The sequence below is a fragment of the Lepidochelys kempii genome, chromosome 3 (genome assembly GCF_965140285.1).
Source record: "Lepidochelys kempii isolate rLepKem1 chromosome 3, rLepKem1.hap1, whole genome shotgun sequence".
In the NCBI taxonomy this organism is placed as follows: domain Eukaryota; kingdom Metazoa; phylum Chordata; order Testudines; family Cheloniidae; genus Lepidochelys; species Lepidochelys kempii.
The window spans coordinates 53,344,588-53,356,862 of record NC_136382.1 but is presented as its reverse complement, the minus strand read 5'-3'; positions in this window follow the sequence as shown (position 1 = coordinate 53,356,862).

Below are 12,275 nucleotides of genomic sequence, written 5' to 3'. Positions count from 1 at the left end.
GAAAATTTTTTAGCCATGTTGATTATAATAAAAAGGAAAAGCCATAACAGTTACATAAGAGAGGAAAAAATAAATGCTTATAATTTCAGTACACCAGATATGAAAATGGATACCTCAGGTCTCAACATAAAAACAGGGCTTCCTTAATTTATATTATCTTCCTAGCTTGTGTACCCTTCCTAGTTATTTGTCTTTGTATCATGTATACAAATTGATCAATTTAATGAAGTGATGCTTTGTCAGTTTTTTAAAAGGTGAATTTGTCTGTATTGTCAGAAACTGATTCTGGGTATTTGCAATGTTCTCTGTCTCTCTTTCTGATAGGAAAGGGGGGCACATTTTTCTTGTGTTGCTACCTTATTTCTATCTTGGTGTTGAGCACTTTAGTCTTCATGCCAGTGGCTTCCTTTCAGCATTCACCACTGGCAGTCATATGGGTCATTGATTCTTGAAGTCCATCATACACAGCAATGGTCGATTTCTCTGCCACTGTTTTCGTAATATATTTTGTTATTTATTGGACAGAGTTGTTAACCCGTTGCCTAATCCCATACCTGGAGGACCAGGGTGTCTGTTTTTGTCTGGCCCCACCCCCACAGATCAATTTGGCATGGTTGAACCTGACAGGAGCAAAAAGCCTCCACTGGAACAAACTCTGGGGATCAATAGCTCACTCAAGCTGTCCCAGCATGACAAGGCACAAACAAAGACAGGAGCTCTCAGTCATTCTAATAACTGGTGTGGTATCAGACTTTTATCTGTGCCAAGCAAGGTATTATGTAAGATCATAGTCCAACATATATCAGGGGAAGTTGATAGCATTCTCAGAAAAGAGCAAGCCAGTTTTCGGAAAGGATGTGGATACATAGACCAGATTTTCACTATACAAAACATAATAGAACAATGATCAGAATGACAATGGCAACTCTACATAAACTTCATTGACTTTGAGAAGGCCTTTGACGGTATTCACAGGATAAGCCTATGGTGCATTCTACAAGTATATAGAATTCCTCTCCATATCAACAACACCATTAAAAGCTTCTGTTCCAACTTTGCATGCAGTGTTGATCACAGTGAGCTCAGTTTTGAAGTCAAAATGGGAGTACATCAGGAGTGTCATATCTGCAATCCTCTTCACATTGCCATTGGCTGGGTAATGCAGCGTACAACAGAAGACATGCCAAGAGGCATCAGATGGACATCCTTCTCATCCCTTGAAGACCAGGACTTCGCAGATGATCTCACTCTGCTATCATACCCAACACCCTATATAAGAAAAAACAACCCGACTCAACACATTCAGCCAGCAAATCAGACTGAAAATCAACCGCAGTAAGATAGATATCATGATGCTTAATATTGCCTCACCATCAGCAACACAGATAGAGGATCATGGTCTCACCAATGTAGAAACATTCACATTCTTGGGCAGCACCATCAACAAGTGGAACAAGCCAAGGTATCCAGAACAGAATCAATAAAGTCAGGAACATCGTCAGGAGCTTAAATACTGTCTGGAAATCATCAAAGTACAACACCAAAACTAAACTCAGGATTTATCAGAGTTGTGTACTTCCACTTTATAGTGCAGAATGCTGGGGAATGACAAAATATGACATGCCCAAACTGTCTTCATTCCATACAACCTGCCTCATAAAAATTCTCCATATCTTTTTGCCCAGAACAATCTCAAAACAAGACCTATTCACACAGTGCAGCCAACAAGATATGAGCATTATCATTTCCAGGAGGTGTTGGAGATGAATTGGCCATGTGTTTCTGGTTGAAACTGATTCCATCACCAGAATAGCAATAAGATGGACACCCTTCCCCTCTTAGTTCTAAGAATTGCAAAGGATGTTTTATTAGATCAGTTCAGCTGGTCAGTAACTGAGGACAGCAATTTTAAAATGCATGTAAATGTTTAAAATATGAGCCCTTTTAGATTGAAAGCTATTTTATACACACAAAACTGGTTTGATCAAGAAAAAACAGTTTGTTCATTTATTATAACATTTTGAATCATGGGTCCTGCTGGGCAACTGTCACCATTCTCTTTCTAATGATCACTATCTGCCTGACTTTCAGAAGTATTAGGATACTTTGGCTTCAAATTTCACTCTTTTAATGAACTTGAAAATATAAGTTTTCTCATTTTCATGTCTGTGGCTTTTGTTTTTGTTTCTTTTTCTTATGGCTACTCTCATCTCAGAAGTTGAAGGAGATGCTTTTTGGCACCAACTCTCACCACAAGAAGGAGTATGCTTGAACCTGAGAAGAGTGGTTTGTTAGTTTGATTTAAGGGGCTCTGAGATGCAGAAAAGGGAAACTGAGGCAAGACCCCTGCAGAGAGATTTCATGCCATGAAGGGGCACTCAGGAGGCAGCCAGCCCATTCATAGTTGTTTATTCCATGGTATACTAATTTGTGTGTGTTGTGGTCAGCAGAAAACAAAAGCTATTTAGGGTAGACACCTGAAATCCTGAACTGGTTGCTTCAGAGATCTAATAAATGGCACCTGAGCAGAATGACTAAAAGACTCTGTCTGAAATCATTTGAATCTGTTTTAGTTTTGCTTGAAGGTTTTTTTTCCCCTTGGATTTAGCACACTTTACAAATGACTGAAAAGTCAACAGATCTGCCACAATATATATATATATATATTCAGTGCTACCATATTCTATGTATAGATGCTGCGGCCATTTTTTTGTAGTTATGAAGCTTTCAAATCTGTAACAAATGTTTGTCACCTAAACTTTCAGTCTGTTATTGTTTTAGAATGCTGTCATAAAGATTCATTAGTGTATTTGTGCCTGTAATACAGTAATTCCCTGGGGAAGCTACCAGACCTTCTGTCACTGTATCACTTTCTCTTTGTAAAAAGAGTGATCAGAGCTTTACAGTTTTAAATGCCAGTCTCATATTTAGTTTAGTAAATGGTAGCATTCTTAACAAGCCCAAGGGCTTTGAGCTTGTTTTGTTCAGAAATACATTAATTGATTTTTGTAAGTCCCAATCTGACAACCCACCATTAAATTTAATATTTATAATTATATTTTAACATGTACTGAGCAAGTAGGTATATCTACAAAATATACCTCTTCCTTTCTTTCTAAAGACAGATCGTACATTGATCTTTTCACATAACAGCATACAGAGCATGAAAAATTTGGTATAAATAAAAAATAAACAATAGCAAATTATTTTTCCCATTATATTAAAATGTAGTTATTAAACTATTAATAAACCTAATTCCTGAGTAACAGAAATCAGGGAAGTAACAGAAGTCGGTTTCCTAAATGTTTAAACTAAAGGAAATTTAATTTTGGTCCATTTAACTCAAGTACATATGAAAGAAGAACAACGCAAATGATAAATGTCTTCCACTGCTAAAATAAACACACCAACAATTATTTTAAACAAGTACTTTGATCTGCTACTGACTTTATTTCTCATATTTATCTACTCAGATTTTCAAGTGTATGGTTTATCAAGTGAATAAAACACGTTTTTACAGCAGCCAGAATAAAAAATATATACACAACAACCAAGAAAATGAGATAGTAATGTGCAGGACTTTTAAAGATTATATAATCAAATGGTTTAAAGATTGAAAATATAGAACCTGTCTGAGCACATAAACAGTTATAAAGGTAATGTAGTCCAAAAAAGTATGTCACTGTTATTTATGTTCCTCTTATGTTCACAGGAGTGGTAGTGAATCCCATTGTTAAGGTTAAATTAAGGGAAAGCCCTTTATTTAACTTATTCATAACTTTCTGAAAGCTTCAGGTTTACCAGATCCTCAGCTGATGTAACTCAGCATAGCTCCATGGAAGTCCATGGATTGACAGCAGTTTACATTAGCTGAGGAACTGGCCCTTGCTCACTGTATAAAGGTGAATTTTTATGGACTGTTTGAACCATTTTTCAAAGGGTAGAAAGTGGTGGAAGGGAAATCAGTTATTTTTATAAGCACTTCTTATGTCTAAAAGTCTGAAAAGAAAGTTCAAATTTGGCAGGGAAGTAGCCTTTTTAAAGAGAAGCCTAAGAAATCCCTCAAATTCACCTCTCAGCATTTGGGTGAAAACTGTATTTGATTTGAACATATAATAAGACTTTGAAATTTTCACTCTATATATGAAATATATTTTGTACACCTTTTCCTTCACTAAGCTTATACTTGCCAAAATAATTAGTCCATAGTACTCTATGTTGTCTTCTATGTTGATGACTGAAAATCCTTTTTACTCATACTATTTTTTTTTCTACAGCAATACACTTGCAAGGGTCACAGTGTCAGATAACATAGAAAAAACTATTAAATTTCAACATAAATAACAAATTATTACCAAAATGTGGCACTTACATTTAATTAGCTGCTGTCCATACAACATTTCTTCATAGGTGAACTTAAGAACATCTCTCCAGGAGGTAAATCTCCTCCAGTTGTTTCTGAAAACTAACTTTCATTATGAAACTTCTGAAGCTGAGCACAAATAATCCTGTGAAATATAGATGTCTTGAAATTTGAGTGTACTTAAAGGGACAGCTGTGCTAATTGTCTGGGTTCTTGTTCTTTTGGTCTAGTTCAATATAGCAGAAGAAAAAGTAAGAAATTTAAATGAAGGAATGAGGAACTATTTATCATTTTATTTTTTTTTTCCTTACAGGGAAGTGCTGTGTTATGACAATAGACTATTTAATTATACCAGAGTGCACAAAGATGGTTTGTCTCATGTTAATAATAGGATCAAGATCTTCTCACTCATAATGCTAATAATAACAGTCCAACCTGAGGCTGTGCTTACAAGATGTGAAAAAGAAGATGAAGGAACAAGGACTCCTTTCCCTTTCCTTGTGCACCTGATGGTAGTCAGAATATAAATGCTTATGTTTCCTGAGCATAAGGGTTGTGAGAATCAGAGGTAAGATCTCAGAGGTGCTCCAGTCCTTAAAGGGGATTGTCCAGGGCACCACTTCTCTTTTGCACCTGTTTGAACTCTGCAGCCAATGCAGAGGAAAGGTATGCTATTTCCTTTAAAGGCTGTAAAGTCATTGTTGCTCCTGATCGCATTTCTCTAGTATTCCTAGATGCATTCTGCCTTTGTTAGTGCCCCTGTGCATGCTTCAGCTTTGCCCCAATGAAGCTGTGGTTTCAAAGATCATAAGCTAGCCTAACTTGGGGAAAGCGTTCAATCAAAATCATTGCTATTTCTTCATAAAGGTTACATGTGGTATGTACAAAAGTACACCAGGGAGCCATGCTATAATAACATTCCCAGAGGTCCTAGCTCAGTAGGTAGTGCCTTTGCTAATTAGAAAAACAACAAGGAGTCTGGTGGCACTTTAAAGACTAACAGATTTATTTGGGCATAAACTTCCGTGGGTAAAAACTCACTTCTTCAGATGCAGGCATTATTATACTGGCACATGAAGAGAAGGGAGTTACCTTACAAGTGGAGAACCAGTGTTGACAGGACCAATCAATCAATCAGGGTGGATGTAGTCCACTCCCAATAATTGATGAGGAGGTGTCAATTCCAGGAGAAGAAAAGTTGCTGTTGTAGTGAGCCAGCCACTCCCAGTCCCCCTTCAAGTCCAAATTAATGGTGTTAAATTTGCAAATTAATTTTAGTTCTGCAGTGGGTGGAAAGACTCACCTGGGAAAGGGGTTTCTCAGTCACTGTACAGCTCCTAGGATGAGACTATTCCAGCCTCCTCCTCCCAGCCCCAAGCATAGGAGCTATACGGGGATGTAACAGGGGCATGGACAGAGCCCACTACACTTTAGCTAGTCTTGACTGGCAGATTCCCTCAGGTGTGCAGGAACTAGGGGTACTGGTGGTGGGGCAGCACCCTCTGGCTTGAAGTGGTTTCCATCATATACAGGGCTTATGATTTTGTTTAATGGCTTTCAGCACCCCCACTATAAAAATTATTCCAACACCACTGGACTCCCTGTAAAGAGCCTAAAGCTTCTCTAGCTTAGGCTAGGGCTTTGCTGTAAATTTAGGAGACAAAAAGTGAATTAAAGCAGCCTTCTCCCTACCAATTCAATTAATGTACAGAATGAAATGGTGCATGGCAATGGAAGAAGAGAGAACTGGTACCTAGAGACCCCATTCACACATGCAAGGGCCAGAGACATAGGTGAAAATGTCTGGTTCTTAGAGCTGATTGAACTATTCATTGCAATCAAATTACCCAGAGAATTGAACCTTTCTGTCAGTTAATAAACCATCTGAAACACAAGCCTGTATTGTTTTTTTTTTCCCAAACGCATTGTAAATGTTCATTAAAACATTCAAGAGCTCTTCACCGTTCATTATTTGTAGTGTGTGGTAGCTTAAGTCACATGATATTGTTTCTGTTCCCTGAAGGTGCTCCAGAATTTTTAAACAGGAAAATAAAGAACAGTACATATTAAATAACAAATATACTTATTAGCACACAAATACCCTGGGTTATGTATACAAATATTAGTGCAAACTCTAATATTTGTGCAAACAATAACACATTTTTAGGAATGTTCACAAACAGTGACTAACAATGGAGTATGAACAAGGCCTAACAGCAGTTCAAAACTCATGTCTGTAAAAATTTTGTTTTGTAGTGATTGATCAGATTGCCTGGTTAAGGAGAATTCCTAGAATTAAAATAACGTCTAAATAATCTCTGTGGCTACTTTAACCGTATTAATAGAACTGGAATTCCTGTTCTGTGGGAATTTCTGAAATTAAACAAAACAAACAAAACAAGAAAACACATTCAAAAATCGAACAGAAAAATGAAGTTTTAAATCTTCTCCCAGAACTTGAATTCCAAAATTTCACTTCAGAATAGTCAAGGTGACATTCTGGTTCAACCTTCTTGAAATGTTTCTGAGGCTCCCCAGACAACCCGGAGGCCCATCAGCTGGGGAGCCTGGGGACTGGAGGGATTCTTGGAGACGAAGCTTCTAGTCTGCTGCAGAGCTGGGGCCCTGGAAGCCCTGGCTCTAGAAGAGCCTGCTTGGGAGATGTTGGCCAGCTTGGAATCCTGGGAATTCTGGCTCCAGCATGGCCTGCCTGGTGGCCCATAGAGGAGCTTAGGAGAGTGGGCTGCTGAGGAGCCGGGACCCTAGGGGTACCAGAAGGGCAGGCTGCTGAGGAGCCGGGACCCTAGGGGTACCAGAAGGGCAGGCTGCTGAGGAGCCGGGACCCTAGGGGTACCAGAAGGGCAGGCTGCTGAGGAGGTAGGCGGGCAAGCTGACACAAAACCAGGTTTTTCTTACAGAAACTAGCCTGGCAGGCAGGGTTCCATTAGAAAGCTGTCTGGCGTCTATAGGAATTTGTCAAAATTGACATATTTCCATAGAATGTATCAGTTTAGATGAACCAGCATTTTCCAAATGATCTGCTGGAAAATTTCTGCTCAGTTCTACATTAGTCTGCTTTATCCCACCAGGTGGTATTATGCGGTAAGTCTTTGTCACTTGTTTCCATATAGGATGTTAGCATTAATCTATACAATTTTGTAGTACCTTTTAGGAATGAAATTTGATCCAGCTTTGAAGACTGACATACCAAAATGCATGTAGGAAATATTTTCATAAATCATACAAATATTAATGTTCATGCACCATTATTTCAATTTATTACACAGTCTTCTATTAATCACTGTCAGGATTTATGACTGCCGGTCATATAGCTAAGTACTTCTTATCTTTAGGTGTAGATTATTTCCTATAGTAATAATACTTAGCATTTATATAGTGCTTTACAACTTCAAAGCACTGTGCAAACATTAACTAATTAATCACAATTATACACATACCGATTTTCTTCTTGAGTAGCTGACATGCAGTATCCCTAAAAAGGGACAGAACCAATTAACATTAGTTTTGCTAACTCTGCACAGAAGTTATGAAGAGTGTCTCAGCATACATAAAACAGGCAGAGTGTTTTCCTGGAGATTAGAGTAGGAACTTTCAAAGTTTAGTTCAATGTATTTCAGTTACATTCTTGTGTTTTGTGAACAGTTTTCTTCCACAGGGACATAATAATGCAGAACAATAACTTACATCTATATAATGCCTTTCATCCCAAAGGATTCCAAAGTGCATTCCAAACTGATGTATGAATTATGCACTATATTGTATAGAGATCACTTACTTTACACATCTTTGAAATGCAGCCATCTTTTTAGGTGAAAGTCAGCAGTTGTTTAACAGTATACAGCAAAAAGCCCGTAACAGTTTAGTAGAAGAGAAGGAAATAGACTTTTGAAATGAAATACAGGGGGATTTATGTTGACACAGTGTAATTACTTGTATTGGAATTTGTCTAGCACACTGGGGTTAATACCCCTATTGTTATGAAAAAGTCCATTAGATACGTAATGTCTTCAAGAAGTCAGCACAGGATCATGGTTTTATATCTGGTCTAAAGTTATTGATATGTATTTTTGAAAGGTCTGTGGGCTGGATTCTGTTCTCACACCACTTTTACACTGGTATATCTTTAGATCCTCCTGATTTACTTTAATGTAAAGGAGCAGAGAATCAGGCCTTTTGTTTATAATTAGTAGGTAAATTTTGTTGATCCACTGAAGGCTTTCTTTAAGAAGTCATCAACCCCCCAAGTATTCTCATGATTAGGAAACTTGAGTTGCATTTTACATATTTTTTAATTTTACTTAGTTTGCCGTGGCTGTTTCCAAGAATTAAGTTCAATGGAAGTTTGCCCAAGTAAGAAATGCAGGACTCAACTTTTAATTATGAAGAATGCTCAAAATACAAATGTGAATATTAAGGGAATGTCTTGTTCTGAAGGGATCACTCTTGGATTTGAGCATGGCTCTGCCCCATTGATTATTACCATTATGAAAAACATGAAGGCTGAGTTTTCAATGCTGGCTAATGGGATTTTGAAGCCCAATTCCTTTAAAATTGATGGGAATCAGGCAGAGCTATCAATGAAAATCATATGCAAAAAGTTACTGCCAGTTGCAGACAATGACCAGTGCAATTACATTGACCCATATTAGCAAGAATAGGAGAGAACTGGAGTAAGTTTCTGGATTCTAAACATTATGGGTAGAATTTTCACAAGGATATGAGGGCCAGGTTTTTAAAGGTAGGTAGGTGCCTAAAGATGTAGTTAAGTGACTAGTGGGATTTTCTAAAGCACACCTAATTCCCTTTGAATGGGAGTCAGGAGCATAGATGCTTTTGAAAATCCAACTGGGCACCTATCTATATGTTTAGGCATCAAAATACTTGTAATGTTTGGGCCCTAAGTGGCCCCAGCTGATGTGGTGAATTGATTCTTCTTGTTCGGCTGAACATATAGCATCAATTTTCAAAACAATGCAAGCAACCTAGGATCATAAACCTCATTTTCAAAAGTTATTTAGGCACTTTGGAACCTAAATGGCATTGAAAGTGAATGGAATTTAGACCTGTAAGTGTCTAGGAGCCTAACTTCCATTTTCAGAATTCACAAGTCATTGTTGCAGTTTGAAGTTATTGTTTTCTTTTATTCAACCATTGTGTTTAAGTCAGTTGTATATGTTTTTCTGACAAGGGTGACAATTCATGAAAGCCAATCTCAGCTATATGGTAACTTTTAATATCATCTGATAATAGTTCATTCTATAAATAATAATGCTCTAGAATGCCTTTGGTTTCCTATTTAAAAAATAAAATACCCCAAGGACTGAGACAGATACTTTTAATCCATCTTCAATAAAAGATTGTCCTCTTGAGAGAAACTCTTTTGTAGATGCCTGAAATAAGAGTCAGACTGTTTTGTTTGCCCCTGTTCTAAAGAATTAAATTTCACTAGCTCTTATTGAAAAATCTGGAATGGTCCTTAATATGTTCAGTATGTGAACAATGGACCAGAAATAAAATTACTAGGTTGCTGTAGGAAGTGGTAAAAAACATTGTAGTCATTGTTTAATTAATTATTATGTATTAATAATATTACACCCATCTCTTATATTGTGCTTTTCATCAATACATCTCAAAGCACTTTATAAATCTTCAGTATGTTTATGCATACAGTGAGAGAATTTAATGCTCTCGCTCTTATTTTTGTATTTGGGAAGAAACTACGAAGGGTTGTTCTGTTGAATCTTGCTATGTTGAAGAATTACCAGTGTATTTGCTGCTTTATCAGCATACATTTCAGTTATAAAGAGAATATTTTAGCTCCTCTGATGGATGAAAATGTGTTTACTTCCAATTATTATTACATATGTGAGAAAACAGAGACAGATGAACAGCATTTGATTTAATATTGTTAAAGGAAGGATATGAGGCATCATTAGAAACATAATTCATGTTATGAAACAGTTACACACAGAACTACATACTCTGTGTAATGAAGTACATTTGTTAAAGAAGGAAATAATGTATTTCACAGGGAAAATATCCATCATGAAATAATCCTTCTGAAACATAGTGATTCATAGTGGAAAAGAACTCCTATATACCGAGCAACATACTTTCTTCCCAGAAAATACTATGTTGTTAGATTGAAAATATATCATTAAAAACAATAGAAAATCATAGCTTCCTATCCTTTTATTCCTAGAACAAAATAATAATTACAAACCCACTAGAAATCAGGAAATTCACAATTTAAGTTCCAATACCAGCCTTACTTATCACTTGTAATCTGTCTGGCCTCCATTTATGGGCCACAGTCACTCCCTTATTTTATACATGAAATCAACCAAAGCCACCCCTTTTGCATAAGCGAAGGTCATTATTGGGTATATGATCTTGAGTTGTCTAATAATTTTACCTGCATCAATTCCTCTGATATATATCAAGTAGAAGATCATCTTCAGCTTGTAATGCGATGGTGAGTGTGAGGAGGGTAGGGAAGTCAATATTTGCAAGCTGTATAGATTGAAAGTGATCTATGACATATAGATACCTAGGGTGAAACCCTAACTTTATTAAGTGAATGTGAATTTTACTGTTTACTTCACAGGACCAAGATTTAGCCTACAGCCAGGAAGGACCATTATGAAGGTGAATTATGTTTTCACCATTTAAAATAACACGCATGGCCCTAGCCAGTGACTGCAGAAAAATGGAATTTGAACTATCTGCATTTTCCAAATATATCAATTTTCCCCTCTCAGTCTTTTGACTCCTTTTTAGATAATACATACATTTTCATTTGAAATAGAATCATAGAATCATAGCATATCAGTGTTGGAAGGGACCTCAGGAGGTCATATAGTCTAACCCCCTGCTTCAAGCAGGACCTAATCCCCAACTAAATTATCCCTGCCAGGGTTTTGTCAAGCCTGACCTTAAAAACCTCTACGGAAGGAGATTCCACCACCTCTCTAGGTAGTCCATTCCAGTACTTCAGGACCCTCCTAGTGAAAATGTTTTTCCTAATATCCAACCTAAACCTCCCCCACTGCAACTTGAAACCATTACTCCTTGTTCTATCATGTGGTACCACTGAGAACAGTCTAGATCCATCCTCTTTGGAACTTCTTTCAGGTAGTTGAAGGCAGCTTCCCAATCCCCCCCCCCCTCATTCTTCTCTTCTGCAGACTAAATAATCCCAGTTCCCTCAGCCTCTCCTCGTAAATCATGTGCTCCAGCCCCCAATCATTTTTACTGCCCTCCGCTGGACTCTTTCCAATTTTTCCACATCCTTCTTGTAGTGTGGGGCCCAAAACTGGACACAGTGCTCCAGATGAGGCCTCACCAATGCCGAATAGAGGGGAATGATCATGTCCCTTGATCTGCTGGCAATGCCCCTACTTATACGGCCCAAATGTAGGTTTTAGATTAATATACACAATTATATTAAAATATCACATGTAAACAATAAGTTCTGATAATGACCTATCAATGAGATACTCACATATCTAGGAAATAGTGCACATAAATAATATTGAGCTATATCATAGAATCATAGAATATTAGGGTTGGAAGAGACCTCAGGAGGTCATCTAGTCCAATCCCCTGCTCAAAGCAGGACCAATCCCCAACTAAATCATCCCAGCCAGGGCTTTGTCAAGCATGACCTTAAAAACTTCTTAGGAAGGAGATTCCACCACCTCCCTAGGTAACTGTCTTTTGTATTTAAAAATGGGGGGTGGGAGGGAGCAAATTCACAAGGCTGTAAAATTAAGGTCAACTCAGTTAACTCCTGGACTACTACAGGACCATACTAGTGTCTTGGCAATAGTATTGCTGTAATGGTTATTCAAATCCTTAGAAGAGGAGGCTTTATCTGATACATATGAAT